A 14,767-nucleotide genomic window follows, 5' to 3' on the forward strand; every position below is an offset into this window, starting at 1 on the left:
GAGAGGTGAACAGACACAGAGAGAGAGAGAAAGGATGAGAGGTGAACAGACAAAGAGAGAGTGAAAGGATGAGAGGTGAACAGAGAGAGAGAGTGAAAGGATGAGAGGTGAACAGAGAGAGAGTGAAAGGATGAGAGGTGAACAGACAGAAAGGATGAGAGGTGAACAGAGAGTGAAAGGATGAGAGGTGAACAGACACAGAGAAAGAAAGGATGAGAGGTGAACAGACACAGAGAGAAAGGATGAGGTGAACAGAGAGAGAAAGGATGACAGGTGAACAGACAGACAGAGAGAGAAAGGATGAGAGGTGAACAGACAGAGAGAGAAAGGATGAGAGGTAAACAGACAGAGAGAGTGAAAGGATGAGAGGTAAACAGACAAAGAGAGAGTGAAAGGATGAGAGGTAAACAGACAAAGAGAGTGAAAGGATGAGAGGTGAACAGACAGAGAGAAAGGATGAGAGGTGAACAGACAGAGAGAGAAAGGATGAGAGGTGAACAGACAGAGAAAGGATGAGAGGTGAACAGACAGAGAGAGAGTGAAAGGATGAGAGGTGAACAGAAAGTGAAAGGATGAGAGGTGAACAGACAGAGAAAGGATGAGAGGTGAACAGACACAGAGAGAGAAAGGATGAGAGGTGAACAGACACAGAGAGAGAGAGAAAGGATGAGAGGTGAACAGAGAGTGAAAGGATGAGAGGTGAACAGACACAGAGAGAGAAAGGATGAGAGGTGAACAGACACAGAGAGAAAGGATGAGAGGTGAACAGACAGAGAGAGAAAGGATGAGGTGAACAGAGAGAGAAAGGATGACAGGTGAACAGACAGACAGAGAAAGGATGAGAGGTGAACAGACAGAGAGAGAGAGAAAGGATGAGAGGTAAACAGACAGAGAGAGAGTGAAAGGATGAGAGGTAAACAGACACAGAGAGAGAGAAAGGATGAGAGGTGAACAGACAGAGAAAAAGGATGAGAGGTTAACAGACAGAGAGAAAAAGGATGAGGTGAACAGACAGAGAGAGAAAGGATGAGAGGTGAACAGACACAGAGAGAAAGGATGAGAGGTGAACAGACAGACAGAGAAAGGATGAGAGGTGAACAGACAGAGAGAGAGAGAGAGAGAAAGGATGAGAGGTGAACAGACAGAGAGAGAGTGAAAGGATGAGAGGTGAACAGACAGAGAAAGGATGAGAGGTGAATACGGAGAGAAAGGATGAGAGGTGAACAGAGAGAGAGAGTGAAAGGATGAGGTGAACAGACAGAGAAAGGATGAGAGGTGAACAGACAGAGAGAAAGGATGAGAGGTGAACAGACAGAGAGAAAGGATGAGAGGTGAACAGACACAGAGAGAGAAAGGATGAGAGGTGAACAGACACAGAGAGAGAGAGAAAGGATGAGAGGTGAACAGACACAGAGAGAAAGGATGAGAGGTGAATAGACACAGAGAGAGAGAGAAAGGATGAGAGGTGAACAGAGAGTGAAAGGATGAGAGGTGAACGGACACAGAGAGAGAAAGGATGAGAGGTGAACAGACACAGAGAGAAAGGATGAGAGGTGAACAGACAGAGAAAGGATGAGGTGAACAGACAGAGAAAGGATGACAGGTGAACAGACAGACAGAGAGAGAAAGGATAAGAGGTAAACAGACAGAGAGAGAGTGAAAGGATGAGAGGTAAACAGACAAAGAGAGAGTGAAAGGATGAGAGGTGAACAGACAGAGAGAAAGGATGAGAGGTGAACAGACAGAGAGAGAAAGGATGAAAGGTGAACAGAGAGAGAGAAAGGATGAGAGGTGATCAGACAGAGAGAGAGTGAAAGGATGAGAGGTGAACAGACAGAGAGAGAAAGGATGAGAGGTGAACAGACAGAGAGAGAAAGGATGACAGGTGAACAGACAGAGAGAGAGTGAAAGGATGAGAGGTGAACAGACAGAGAGAGAAAGGATGAGAGGTGAACAGACAGAGAGAGAGTGAAAGGATGAGAGGTGAACAGACACAGAGAGAGTGAAAGGATGAGAGGTGAACAGAGAGAGAGTGAAAGGATGAGAGGTGAACAGACAGAGAGAAAGGATGAGAGGTGAACAGACAGAGTGAAAGGATGAGAGGTGAACAGACAGAGTGAAAGGATGAGAGGTGAACAGAGAGAGAAAGGATGAGAGGTGAACAGACACAGAGAGAGAAAGAATGAGAGGTGAACAGACACAGAGAGAGAGAGAAAGGAAGAGAGGTGAACAGACAAAGAGAGAGTGAAAGGTTGAGAGGTGAACAGACACAGAGAGAAAGGATGAGGTGAACAGACAGACAGAGAGAGAAAGGATGAGAGGTGAACAGACCGAGAGAGAAAGGATGAGAGGTGAACAGACCGAGAGAGAGAGAAAGGATGAGAGGTGAACAGACAGAGAGAGTGAAAGGATGAGAGGTGAACAGACAGAGAGAAAGGATGAGAGGTGAACAGACACAGAGAGAAAAAGGATGAGAGGTGAACAGACAGAGAAAGGATGAGAGGTGAACAGACAGAGAGAGAAAGGATGAGAGGTGAACAGACAGACAGAGAAAGGATGAGAGGTAAACAGACAGAGAGAGAGTGAAAGGATGAGAGGTAAACAGACAAAGAGAGAGTGAAAGGATGAGAGGTGAACAGACAGAGAGAAAGGATGAGAGGTGAACAGACAGAGAGAGAAAGGATGAGAGGTGAACAGACAGAGAGAGAAAGGATGAGAGGTGAACAGACAGAGAGAGAGTGAAAGGATGAGGTGAACAGACAGAGAGAGAGTGAAAGGATGAGAGGTGAACAGAGAGTGAAAGGATGAGAGGTGAACAGACAGAGAAAGGATGAGAGGTGAACAGACACAGAGAGAGAAAGGATGAGAGGTGAACAGACACAGAGAGAGAGAGAAAGGATGAGAGGTGAACAGACACAGAGAGAAAGGATGAGAGGTGAACAGACAGAGAAAAAGGATGAGAGGTTAACAGACAGAGAAAAAGGATGAGGTGAACAGACAGAGAGAGAAAGGATGAGAGGTGAACAGACACAGAGAGAAAGGATGACAGGTGAACAGACAGACAGAGAGAGAGAAAGGATGAGAGGTGAACAGACAGACAGAGAAATGATGAGAGGTGAACAGACAGAGAGAGAAAGGATGAGAGGTGAAAAGACAGAAAGGATGAGAGGTGAACAGAGAGTGAAAGGATGAGAGGTGAACAGACACAGAGAGAGAAAGGATGAGAGGTGAACAGACAGAGAGTGAAAGGATGAGGTGAACAGACAGAGAAAGGATGAGAGGTGAACAGACAGAGAAAGGATGAGAGGTGAACAGACAGAGAGAAAGGATGCGAGGTGAACAGACAAAGAGAGAGTGAAAGGATGAGAGGTGAACAGACAAAGAGAGAGTGAAAGGATGAGAGGTGAACAGACAGAGAGAGAGAGAAAGGATGAGAGGTGAACAGACAGAGAGAAAGGATGCGAGGTGAACAGACAAAGAGAGAGTGAAAGGATGAGAGGTGAACAGACAGAGAGAGAGTGAAAGGATGAGAGGTGAACAGACAGAGAGAGAGAGAAAGGATGAGAGGTGAACAGACACAGAGAGAAAGGATGAGGTGAACAGACAGACAGAGAAAGGATGAGGTGAACAGACAGAGAGAGAAAGGATGAGAGATGAACAGACACAGAGAGAAAGGATGAGAGGTGAACAGACAGAGAGAGAGTGAAAGGATGAGAGGTGAACAGAGAGTGAAAGGATGAGAGGTGAACAGAGAGAGAACGGATGAGAGGTGAACAGACACAGGGAGAGAGAGAAAGGATGAGAGGTGAACAGACACAGAGAGAAAGGATGAGAGGTGAACAGACACAGAGAGAGAGAAAGGATGAGAGGTGAACAGACACAGAGAGAGTGAAAGGATGAGAGGTGAACAGAGAGAGAGTGAAAGGATGAGAGGTGAACAGACAGAGAGAAAGGATGAGAGGTGAACAGACAGAGTGAAAGGATGAGAGGTGAACAGACAGAGTGAAAGGATGAGAGGTGAACAAGAGAGAGAAAGGATGAGAGGTGAACAGACACAGAGAGAGAAAGGATGAGAGGTGAACAGACACAGAGAGAGAGAGAAAGGAAGAGAGGTGAACAGACAAAGAGAGAGTGAAAGGATGAGAGGTGAACAGAGAGAGAGAGAAAGGAAGAGAGGTGAACAGACACAGAGAGAGAGAGAAAGGATGAGAGGTGAACAGACACAGAGAGAAAGGATGAGGTGAACAGACAGACAGAGAGAGAAAGGATGAGAGGTGAACAGACCGAGAGAGAAAGGATGAGAGGTGAACAGACCGAGAGAGAGAGAAAGGATGAGAGGTGAACAGACAGAGAGAGTGAAAGGATGAGAGGTGAACAGACAGAGAGAGAGAAAGGATGAGAGGTGAACAGACACAGAGAGAAAAAGGATGAGAGGTGAACAGACAGAGAAAGGATGAGAGGTGAACAGACAGAGAGAGAAAGGATGAGAGGTGAACAGACAGACAGAGAAAGGATGAGAGGTAAACAGACAGAGAGAGAGTGAAAGGATGAGAGGTAAACAGACAAAGAGAGAGTGAAAGGATGAGAGGTGAACAGACAGAGAGAAAGGATGAGAGGTGAACAGACAGAGAGAGAAAGGATGAGAGGTGAACAGACAGAGAGAGAAAGGATGAGAGGTGAACAGACAGAGAGAGAGTGAAAGGATGAGGTGAACAGACAGAGAGAGAGTGAAAGGATGAGAGGTGAACAGAGAGTGAAAGGATGAGAGGTGAACAGACAGAGAAAGGATGAGAGGTGAACAGACAGAGAAAGGATGAGAGGTGAACAGACAGAGAAAGGATGAGAGGTGAACAGACACAGAGAGAGAGAGAAAGGATGAGAGGTGAACAGACAGAGAGAAAAAGGATGAGGTGAACAGACAGAGAGAGAAAGGATGAGAGGTGAACAGACACAGAGAGAAAGGATGACAGGTGAACAGACAGACAGAGAGAGAGAAAGGATGAGAGGTGAACAGACAGACAGAGAAATGATGAGAGGTGAACAGACAGAGAGAGAAAGGATGAGAGGTGAAAAGACAGAAAGGATGAGAGGTGAACAGACACAGAGAGAGAAAGGATGAGAGGTGAACAGACAGAGAGTGAAAGGATGAGGTGAACAGACAGAGAAAGGATGAGAGGTGAACAGACAGAGAGAAAGGATGCGAGGTGAACAGACAAAGAGAGAGTGAAAGGATGAGAGGTGAACAGACAAAGAGAGAGTGAAAGGATGAGAGGTGAACAGACAGATAGAGAGTGAAAGGATGAGAGGTGAACAGACAGAGAGAGAGAGAAAGGATGAGAGGTGAACAGACACAGAGAGAAAGGATGAGGTGAACAGACAGACAGAGAAAGGATGAGGTGAACAGACAGAGAGAGAAAGGATGAGAGATGAACAGACACAGAGAGAAAGGATGAGAGGTGAACAGACAGGGAGAGAGTGAAAGGATGAGAGGTGAACAGAGAGTGAAAGGATGAGAGGTGAACAGAGAGAGAACGGATGAGAGGTGAACAGACACAGGGAGAGAGAGAAAGGATGAGAGGTGAACAGACACAGAGAGAAAGGATGAGAGGTGAACAGACACAGAGAGAGAGAAAGGATAGAGGTGAACAGACACAGAGAGAGAGAGAAAGGATGAGAGGTGAACAGACACAGAGAGAAAGGATGAGAGGTGAACAGACCGACAGAGAGAGAAAGGATGAGAGGTGAACAGACCGAGAGAGAGTGAAAGGATGAGAGGTGAACAGACCGAGAGAGAGTGAAAGGATGAGAGGTGAACAGACAGAGAGAGTGAAAGGATGAGAGGTGAACAGACAGAGAGAGAGAAAGGATGAGAGGTGAACAGACACAGAGAGAAAGGATGAGAGGTGAACAGACACAGAGAGAAAGGATGAGAGGTGAACAGACACAGAGAGAAAAAGGATGAGAGGTGAACAGACAGAGAGAGAAAGGATGAGAGGTCAACAGACAGAGAGAGAAAGGATGAGAGGTGAACAGACACAGAGAGAAAGGATGAGGTGAACAGACAGACAGAGAAAGGATGAGGTGAACAGACAGACAGAGAAAGGATGAGGTGAACAGACAGACAGAGAGAGAGAAAGTATGAGAGGTGAACAGACAAAGAGAGAAAGGATGAGAGCTGAACAGACAGAGAGAGAAAGGATGAGAGCTGAACAGACAGAGAGAAAGGATGAGAGGTGAACAGACAGAGAGAGAGTGAAAGGATGAGAGGTGAACAGACACAGAGAGAAAGGATGAGAGGTGAACAGAGAGAAAGGATGACAGGTGAACACACAGAGAGAAAGGATGAGAGCTGAACAGACAGAGAAAGGATGAGGTGAACAGACGGATGAGAGGTGAACAGACAGAGAGAGAGTGAAAGGATGAGAGGTGAACAGAGAGTGAAAGGATGAGAGGTGAACAGACAGAGAAAGGATGAGAGGTGAACAGACACAGAAAGGATGAGAGGTGAACAGACACAGAGAGAGAGAAAGGATGAGGTGAACAGACACAGAGAGAGAGAGAGAGAGAAGGGATGAGAGGTGAACAGACACAGAGAGAGAGAAAGGATGAGAGGTGAACAGACACAGAGAGAAAGGATGAGGTGAACAGACAGAGAGAAAAATGATGAGAGGTTAACAGACAGAGAGAAAAGGGATGAGAGGTGAACAGACAGAGAGAAAGGATGAGAGGTGAACAGACAGAGAGATAAAGGATGAGAGGTGAACAGACAGAGAGAATGAAAGGATGAGGTGAACAGACAGAGAGAGAGAAAGGATGAGAGGTGAACAGACACAGAGAGAGAAAGGATGAGAGGTGAACAGACAGAGAAAGGATGAGAGGTGAACAGACAGAGAGAGAGAGAAAGGATGAGAGGTGAACAGACAGAGAGAGAGAGAAAGGATGAGAGGTGAACAGAGAGAGAGTGAAAGGATGAGAGGTGAACATACACAGAGAGAGAAAGGATGAGAGGTGAACAGACACAGAGAGAGTGAAAGGATGAGAGGTGAACAGACAGAGAGAGAAAGGATGAGAGGTGAACACACAGAGAGAAAGGATGAGAGCTGAACAGACAGAGAGAGTGAAAGGATGAGAGGTGAACAGACAGAGAGAGAAAGGATGAGAGCTGAACAGACAGAGAGAAAGGATGAGAGGTGAACAGACAGAGAGAGTGAAAGGATGAGAGGTGAACAGACAGAGAGAGAAAGGATGAGAGGTGAACAGACAGAGAGAGAAAGGATGAGAGGTGAACAGACAGAGAAAGGATTAGAGGTGAACAGACAGAGAGTGAAAGGATGAGAGGTGAACAGACATAGAGAAAGGATGAGAGGTGAACAGACAGAGAGAGAAAGGATGAGAGGTGAACAGACAGAGAAAGGATTAGAGGTGAACAGAGAGAGAGAAAGGATGAGAGGTGAACAGACACAGAGAGAAAGGATGAGAGGTGAACAGAGAGAGTGAAAGGATGAGAGGTGAACAGACAGAGAGAAAGGATGAGAGGTGAACAGACACAGAGAGAAAAAATGAGAGGTGAACAGAGAGAGTGAAAGGATGAGAGGAGAACAGACAGAGAGAGAGAAAGGATGAGAGGTGAACAGAGAGAGTGAAAGGATGAGGTGAACAGACACAGAAAGAGAGAAAGGATGAGAGGTGAACAGACAGAGAGAGAAAGGATGAGAGGTGAACAGACAGAGAGAGAGTGAAAGGATGAGAAGTGAACAGACACAGAGAGAAAGGATGAGAGGTGAACAGACACAGAGAGAGAGAAAGGATGAGAGGTGAACAGACAGAGAGAGAGTGAAAGGATGAGAGGTGAACAGACACAGAGAGAGTGAAAGGATGAGAGGTGAACAGACACAGAGAGAAAGGATGAGGTGAACAGACAGACAGAGAGAGAAAGGATGAGAGGTGAACAGACCGAGAGAGAAAGGATGAGAGGTGAACAGACCGAGAGAGAGTGAAAGGATGAGAGGTGAACAGACAGAGAGAGTGAAAGGATGAGAGGTGAACAGACAGAGAGAGAGAAAGGATGAGAGGTGAACAGACACAGAGAGAAAGGATGAGAGGTGAACAGACACAGAGAGAAAAAGGATGAGAGGTGAACAGACAGAGAAAGGATGAGAGGTGAACAGACAGAGAGAGAAAGGATGAGAGGTGAACAGACACAGAGAGAAAGGATGAGGTGAACAGACAGACAGAGAAAGGATGAGGTGAACAGACAGACAGAGAGAGAGAAAGGATGAGGTGAACAGACACAGAGAGAGAGAGAGAGAAGGGATGAGAGGTGAACAGACACAGAGAGAGAGAAAGGATGAGAGGTGAACAGACACAGAGAGAAAGGATGAGAGGTGAACAGACAGAGAGAAAAATGATGAGAGGTTAACAGACAGAGAGAAAAGGGATGAGAGGTGAACAGACAGAGAGAGAAAGGATGAGAGGTGAACAGACAGAGAGAGAAAGGATGAGAGGTGAACAGACAGAGAGAATGAAAGGATGAGGTGAACAGACAGAGAGAGAGAAAGGATGAGAGGTGAACAGACACAGAGAGAGAAAGGATGAGAGGTGAACAGACAGAGAGAGAGAGAAAGGATGAGAGGTGAACAGACAGAGAGAGAGAGAAAGGATGAGAGGTGAACAGAGAGAGAGTGAAAGGATGAGAGGTGAACAGAGAGAGAGTGAAAGGATGAGAGGTGAACATACACAGAGAGAGAAAGGATGAGAGGTGAACAGACACAGAGAGAGTGAAAGGATGAGAGGTGAACAGACAGAGAGAGAAAGGATGAGAGGTGAACACACATAGAGAAAGGATGAGAGGTGAACACACAGAGAGAAAGGATGAGAGCTGAACAGACAGAGAGAGTGAAAGGATGAGAGGTGAACAGACAGAGAGAGAAAGGATGAGAGGTGAACAGACAGAGAGAGAAAGGATGACAGGTGAACAGAGAGCGAAATGATTAGAGGTGAACAGACAGAGAGTGAAAGGATGAGAGGTGAACAGACATAGAGAAAGGATGAGAGGTGAACAGACAGAGAGAGAAAGGATGAGAGGTGAACAGACAGAGAAAGGATTAGAGGTGAACAGAGAGAGAGAAAGGATGAGAGGTGAACAGAGAGAGTGAAAGGATGAGAGGTGAACAGACAGAGAGAAAGGATGAGAGGTGAACAGACACAGAGAGAAAAAATGAGAGGTGAACAGAGAGTGAAAGGATGAGAGGAGAACAGACACAGAGAGAAAGGATTAGAGGTGAACAGAGAGAGAGAAAGGATGAGAGGTGAACAGACACAGAGAGAAAGGATGAGAGGTGAACAGAGAGAGTGAAAGGATGAGAGGTGAACAGACAGAGAGAGAGAAAGGATGAGAGGTGAACAGACACAGAGAGAAAGGATGAGAGGTGAACAGACACAGAGAGAAAAAGGATGAGAGGTGTACAGACAGAGAGAGAAAGGATGAGAGGTGAACAGACAGAGAGAGAAAGGATGAGAGGTGAACAGACACAGAGAGAAAGGATGAGGTGAACAGACAGACAGAGAAAGGATGAGGTGAACAGACAGACAGAGAGAGAGAAAGTATGAGAGGTGAACAGACAGAGAGAGAAAGGATGAGAGCTGAACAGACAGAGAGAGTGAAAGGATGAGAGGTGAACAGACAGAGAGAGAAAGGATGAGAGGTGAACAGACAGAGAGAGAAAGGATGAGAGGTGAACAGACAGAGAAAGGATTAGAGGTGAACAGACAGAGAGTGAAAGGATGAGAGGTGAACAGACATAGAGAAAGGATGAGAGGTGAACAGACAGAGAGAGAAAGGATGAGAGGTGAACAGACAGAGAAAGGATTAGAGGTGAACAGAGAGAGAGAAAGGATGAGAGGTGAACAGACACAGAGAGAAAGGATGAGAGGTGAACAGAGAGAGTGAAAGGATGAGAGGTGAACAGACAGAGAGAAAGGATTAGAGGTGAACAGACACAGAGAGAAAAAATGAGAGGTGAACAGAGAGAGTGAAAGGATGAGAGGAGAACAGACAGAGAGAGAGAAAGGATGAGAGGTGAACAGAGAGAGTGAAAGGATGAGGTGAACAGACACAGAAAGAGAGAAAGGATGAGAGGTGAACAGACAGAGAGAAAGGATGAGAGGTGAACAGACAGAGAGAGAGTGAAAGGATGAGAAGTGAACAGACACAGAGAGAAAGGATGAGAGGTGAACAGACACAGAGAGAGAGAAAGGATGAGAGGTGAACAGACAGAGAGAGAGTGAAAGGATGAGAGGTGAACAGACACAGAGAGAGTGAAAGGATGAGAGGTGAACAGACACAGAGAGAAAGGATGAGGTGAACAGACAGACAGAGAGAGAAAGGATGAGAGGTGAACAGACCGAGAGAGAGTGAAAGTATGAGAGGTGAACAGACAGAGAGAGTGAAAGGATGAGAGGTGAACAGACAGAGAGAGAGTGAAAGAATGAGAGGTGAACAGACAGAGAGAGAGTGAAAGGATGAGAGGTGAACAGACACAGAGAGAGTGAAAGGATGAGAGGTGAACAGACAGAGAGAAAGTATGAGGTGAACAGACAGACAGAGAGAGAAAGGATGAGAGGTGAACAGACCGAGAGAGAAAGGATGAGAGGTGAACAGACCGAGAGAGAGTGAAAGGATGAGAGGTGAACAGACAGAGAGAGTGAAAGGATGAGAGGTGAACAGACAGAGAGAGTGAAAGGATGAGAGGTGAACAGACAGAGAGAGAGAAAGGATGAGAGGTGAACAGACACAGAGAGAAAAAGGATGAGAGGTGAACAGACAGAGAAAGGATGAGAGGTGAACAGACAGAGAGAGAAAGGATGAGAGGTGAACAGACACAGAGAGAAAGGATGAGGTGAACAGACAGACAGAGAAAGGATGAGGTGAACAGACAGACAGAGAGAGAGAAAGGATGAGGTGAACAGACACAGAGAGAGAGAAGGGATGAGAGGTGAACAGACACAGAGAGAGAGAAAGGATGAGAGGTGAACAGACACAGAGAGAAAGGATGAGAGGTGAACAGACAGAGAGAAAAATGATGAGAGGTTAACAGACAGAGAGAAAAGGGATGAGAGGTGAACAGACAGAGAGAGAAAGGATGAGAGGTGAACAGACAGAGAGAGAAAGGATGAGAGGTGAACAGACAGAGAGAATGAAAGGATGAGGTGAACAGACAGAGAGAGAGAAAGGATGAGAGGTGAACAGACACAGAGAGAGAAAGGATGAGAGGTGAACAGACAGAGAAAGGATGAGAGGTGAACAGACAGAGAGAGAGAGAAAGGATGAGAGGTGAACAGACAGAGAGAGAGAGAAAGGATGAGAGGTGAACAGAGAGAGAGTGAAAGGATGAGAGGTGAACATACACAGAGAGAGAAAGGATGAGAGGTGAACAGACACAGAGAGAGTGAAAGGATGAGAGGTGAACAGACAGAGAGAGAAAGGATGAGAGGTGAACACACATAGAGAAAGGATGAGAGGTGAACACACAGAGAGAAAGGATGAGAGCTGAACAGACAGAGAGAGTGAAAGGATGAGAGGTGAACAGACAGAGAGAGAAAGGATGAGAGGTGAACAGACAGAGAGAGAAAGGATGACAGGTGAACAGAGAGCGAAATGATTAGAGGTGAACAGACAGAGAGTGAAAGGATGAGAGGTGAACAGACATAGAGAAAGGATGAGAGGTGAACAGACAGAGAGAGAAAGGATGAGAGGTGAACAGACAGAGAAAGGATTAGAGGTGAACAGAGAGAGAGAAAGGATGAGAGGTGAACAGACACAGAGAGAAAGGATGAGAGGTGAACAGAGAGAGTGAAAGGATGAGAGGTGAACAGACAGAGAGAAAAAATGAGAGGTGAACAGAGAGTGAAAGGATGAGAGGAGAACAGACACAGAGAGAAAGGATTAGAGGTGAACAGAGAGAGAGAAAGGATGAGAGGTGAACAGACACAGAGAGAAAGGATGAGAGGTGAACAGAGAGAGTGAAAGGATGAGAGGTGAACAGACAGAGAGAGAGAAAGGATGAGAGGTGAACAGACACAGAGAGAAAGGATGAGAGGTGAACAGACACAGAGAGAAAAAGGATGAGAGGTGAAGAGACAGAGAGAGAAAGGATGAGAGGTGAACAGACAGAGAGAGAAAGGATGAGAGGTGAACAGACACAGAGAGAAAGGATGAGGTGAACAGACAGACAGAGAAAGGATGAGGTGAACAGACAGACAGAGAGAGAGAAAGTATGAGAGGTGAACAGACAGAGAGAGAAAGGATGAGAGCTGAACAGACAGAGAGAGAAAGGATGAGAGCTGAACAGACAGAGAGAAAGGATGAGAGGTGAACAGACAGAGAGAGAGTGAAAGGATGAGAGGTGAACAGACACAGAGAGAAAGGATGAGAGGTGAACAGACAGAGAGAAAGGATGACAGGTGAACACACAGAGAGAAAGGATGAGAGCTGAACAGACAGAGAGTGAAAGGATGAGAGGTGAACAGACAGAGAGAGAGTGAAAGGATGAGAGGTGAACAGACACAGAGAGAAAGGATGACAGGTGAACAGAGAGAAAGGATGAGAGGTGAACAGACAGAGAGAGAAAGGATGAGAGCTGAACAGACAGAGAAAGGATGAGGTGAACAGACGGATGAGAGGTGAACAGACAGAGAGAGAGTGAAAGGATGAGAGGTGAACAGAGAGTGAAAGGATGAGAGGTGAACAGACAGAGAAAGGATGAGAGGTGAACAGACACAGAAAGGATGAGAGGTGAACAGACACAGAGAGAGAGAAAGGATGAGGTGAACAGACACAGAGAGAGAGAGAGAGAGAGAAGGGATGAGAGGTGAACAGACACAGAGAGAGAGAAAGGATGAGAGGTGAACAGACACAGAGAGAAAGGATGAGAGGTGAACAGACAGAGAGAAAAATGATGAGAGGTTAACAGACAGAGAGAAAAGGGATGAGAGGTGAACAGACAGAGAGAAAGGATGAGGTGAACAGACAGAGAGAGAAAGGATGAGAGGTGAACAGACAGAGTGAGAAAGGATGAGAGGTGAACAGACAGAGAGAATGAAAGGATGAGGTGAACAGACAGAGAGAGAAAAAGGATGAGAGGTGAACAGACACAGAGAGAGAAAGGATGAGAGGTGAACAGACAGAGAAAGGATGAGAGGTGAACAGACAGAGAGAGAGAGAAAGGATGAGAGGTGAACAGAGAGAGAGTGAAAGGATGAGAGGTGAACATACACAGAGAGAGAAAGGATGAGAGGTGAACAGACAGAGAGAGAAAGGATGAGAGGTGAACAGACACAGAGAGAAAGGATGAGGTGAACAGACAGACAGAGAAAGGATGAGGTGAACAGACAGACAGAGAAAGGATGAGGTGAACAGACAGACAGAGAGAGAGAAAGTATGAGAGGTGAACAGACAAAGAGAGAAAGGATGAGAGCTGAACAGACAGAGAGAGAAAGGATGAGAGCTGAACAGACAGAGAGAAAGGATGAGAGGTGAACAGACAGAGAGAGAGTGAAAGGATGAGAGGTGAACAGACACAGAGAGAAAGGATGAGAGGTGAACAGAGAGAAAGGATGACAGGTGAACACACAGAGAGAAAGGATGAGAGCTGAACAGACAGAGAAAGGATGAGGTGAACAGACGGATGAGAGGTGAACAGACAGAGAGAGAGTGAAAGGATGAGAGGTGAACAGAGAGTGAAAGGATGAGAGGTGAACAGACAGAGAAAGGATGAGAGGTGAACAGACACAGAAAGGATGAGAGGTGAACAGACACAGAGAGAGAGAAAGGATGAGGTGAACAGACACAGAGAGAGAGAGAGAGAGAAGGGATGAGAGGTGAACAGACACAGAGAGAGAGAAAGGATGAGAGGTGAACAGACACAGAGAGAAAGGATGAGGTGAACAGACAGAGAGAAAAATGATGAGAGGTTAACAGACAGAGAGAAAAGGGATGAGAGGTGAACAGACAGAGAGAAAGGATGAGAGGTGAACAGACAGAGAGATAAAGGATGAGAGGTGAACAGACAGAGAGAATGAAAGGATGAGGTGAACAGACAGAGAGAGAGAAAGGATGAGAGGTGAACAGACACAGAGAGAGAAAGGATGAGAGGTGAACAGACAGAGAAAGGATGAGAGGTGAACAGACAGAGAGAGAGAGAAAGGATGAGAGGTGAACAGACAGAGAGAGAGAGAAAGGATGAGAGGTGAACAGAGAGAGAGTGAAAGGATGAGAGGTGAACATACACAGAGAGAGAAAGGATGAGAGGTGAACAGACACAGAGAGAGTGAAAGGATGAGAGGTGAACAGACAGAGAGAGAAAGGATGAGAGGTGAACACACAGAGAGAAAGGATGAGAGCTGAACAGACAGAGAGAGTGAAAGGATGAGAGGTGAACAGACAGAGAGAGAAAGGATGAGAGCTGAACAGACAGAGAGAAAGGATGAGAGGTGAACAGACAGAGAGAGTGAAAGGATGAGAGGTGAACAGACAGAGAGAGAAAGGATGAGAGGTGAACAGACAGAGAGAGAAAGGATGAGAGGTGAACAGACAGAGAAAGGATTAGAGGTGAACAGACAGAGAGTGAAAGGATGAGAGGTGAACAGACATAGAGAAAGGATGAGAGGTGAACAGACAGAGAGAGAAAGGATGAGAGGTGAACAGACAGAGAAAGGATTAGAGGTGAACAGAGAGAGAGAAAGGATGAGAGGTGAACAGACACAGAGA

General features: G+C 46.1%; 1 protein-coding gene and 1 long non-coding RNA gene across 4 annotated transcripts in view; one reads left to right on the forward strand and one right to left on the reverse strand.

Moving 5' to 3' along the window:
- Positions 1-14,767, reverse strand: part of LOC311103417 (nucleobindin-1-like) — a 33,773-nt gene that overhangs the window by 5,340 nt on the left and 13,666 nt on the right. The window lies entirely within an intron of this gene.
- Positions 2,981-5,627, forward strand: LOC311103419. Of its 3 annotated transcripts, XR_014610082.1 has the most exons (4): positions 2,981-3,195; positions 3,718-3,989; positions 4,031-4,794; positions 5,091-5,627. It is a non-coding gene; the product is annotated as an uncharacterized lncRNA (long non-coding RNA). The 3 variants fall into 3 exon arrangements; XR_014610083.1 differs by lacking the exon at positions 2,981-3,195 and having other exon boundaries at positions 3,300-3,989; XR_014610084.1 differs by lacking the exon at positions 2,981-3,195 and having other exon boundaries at positions 3,300-3,989; positions 4,031-4,768.

Source organism: Coregonus lavaretus, assembly GCF_964263955.1.
Source record: "Coregonus lavaretus genome assembly, chromosome: 28".
Taxonomy (NCBI): Eukaryota; Metazoa; Chordata; class Actinopteri; order Salmoniformes; family Salmonidae; genus Coregonus; species Coregonus lavaretus.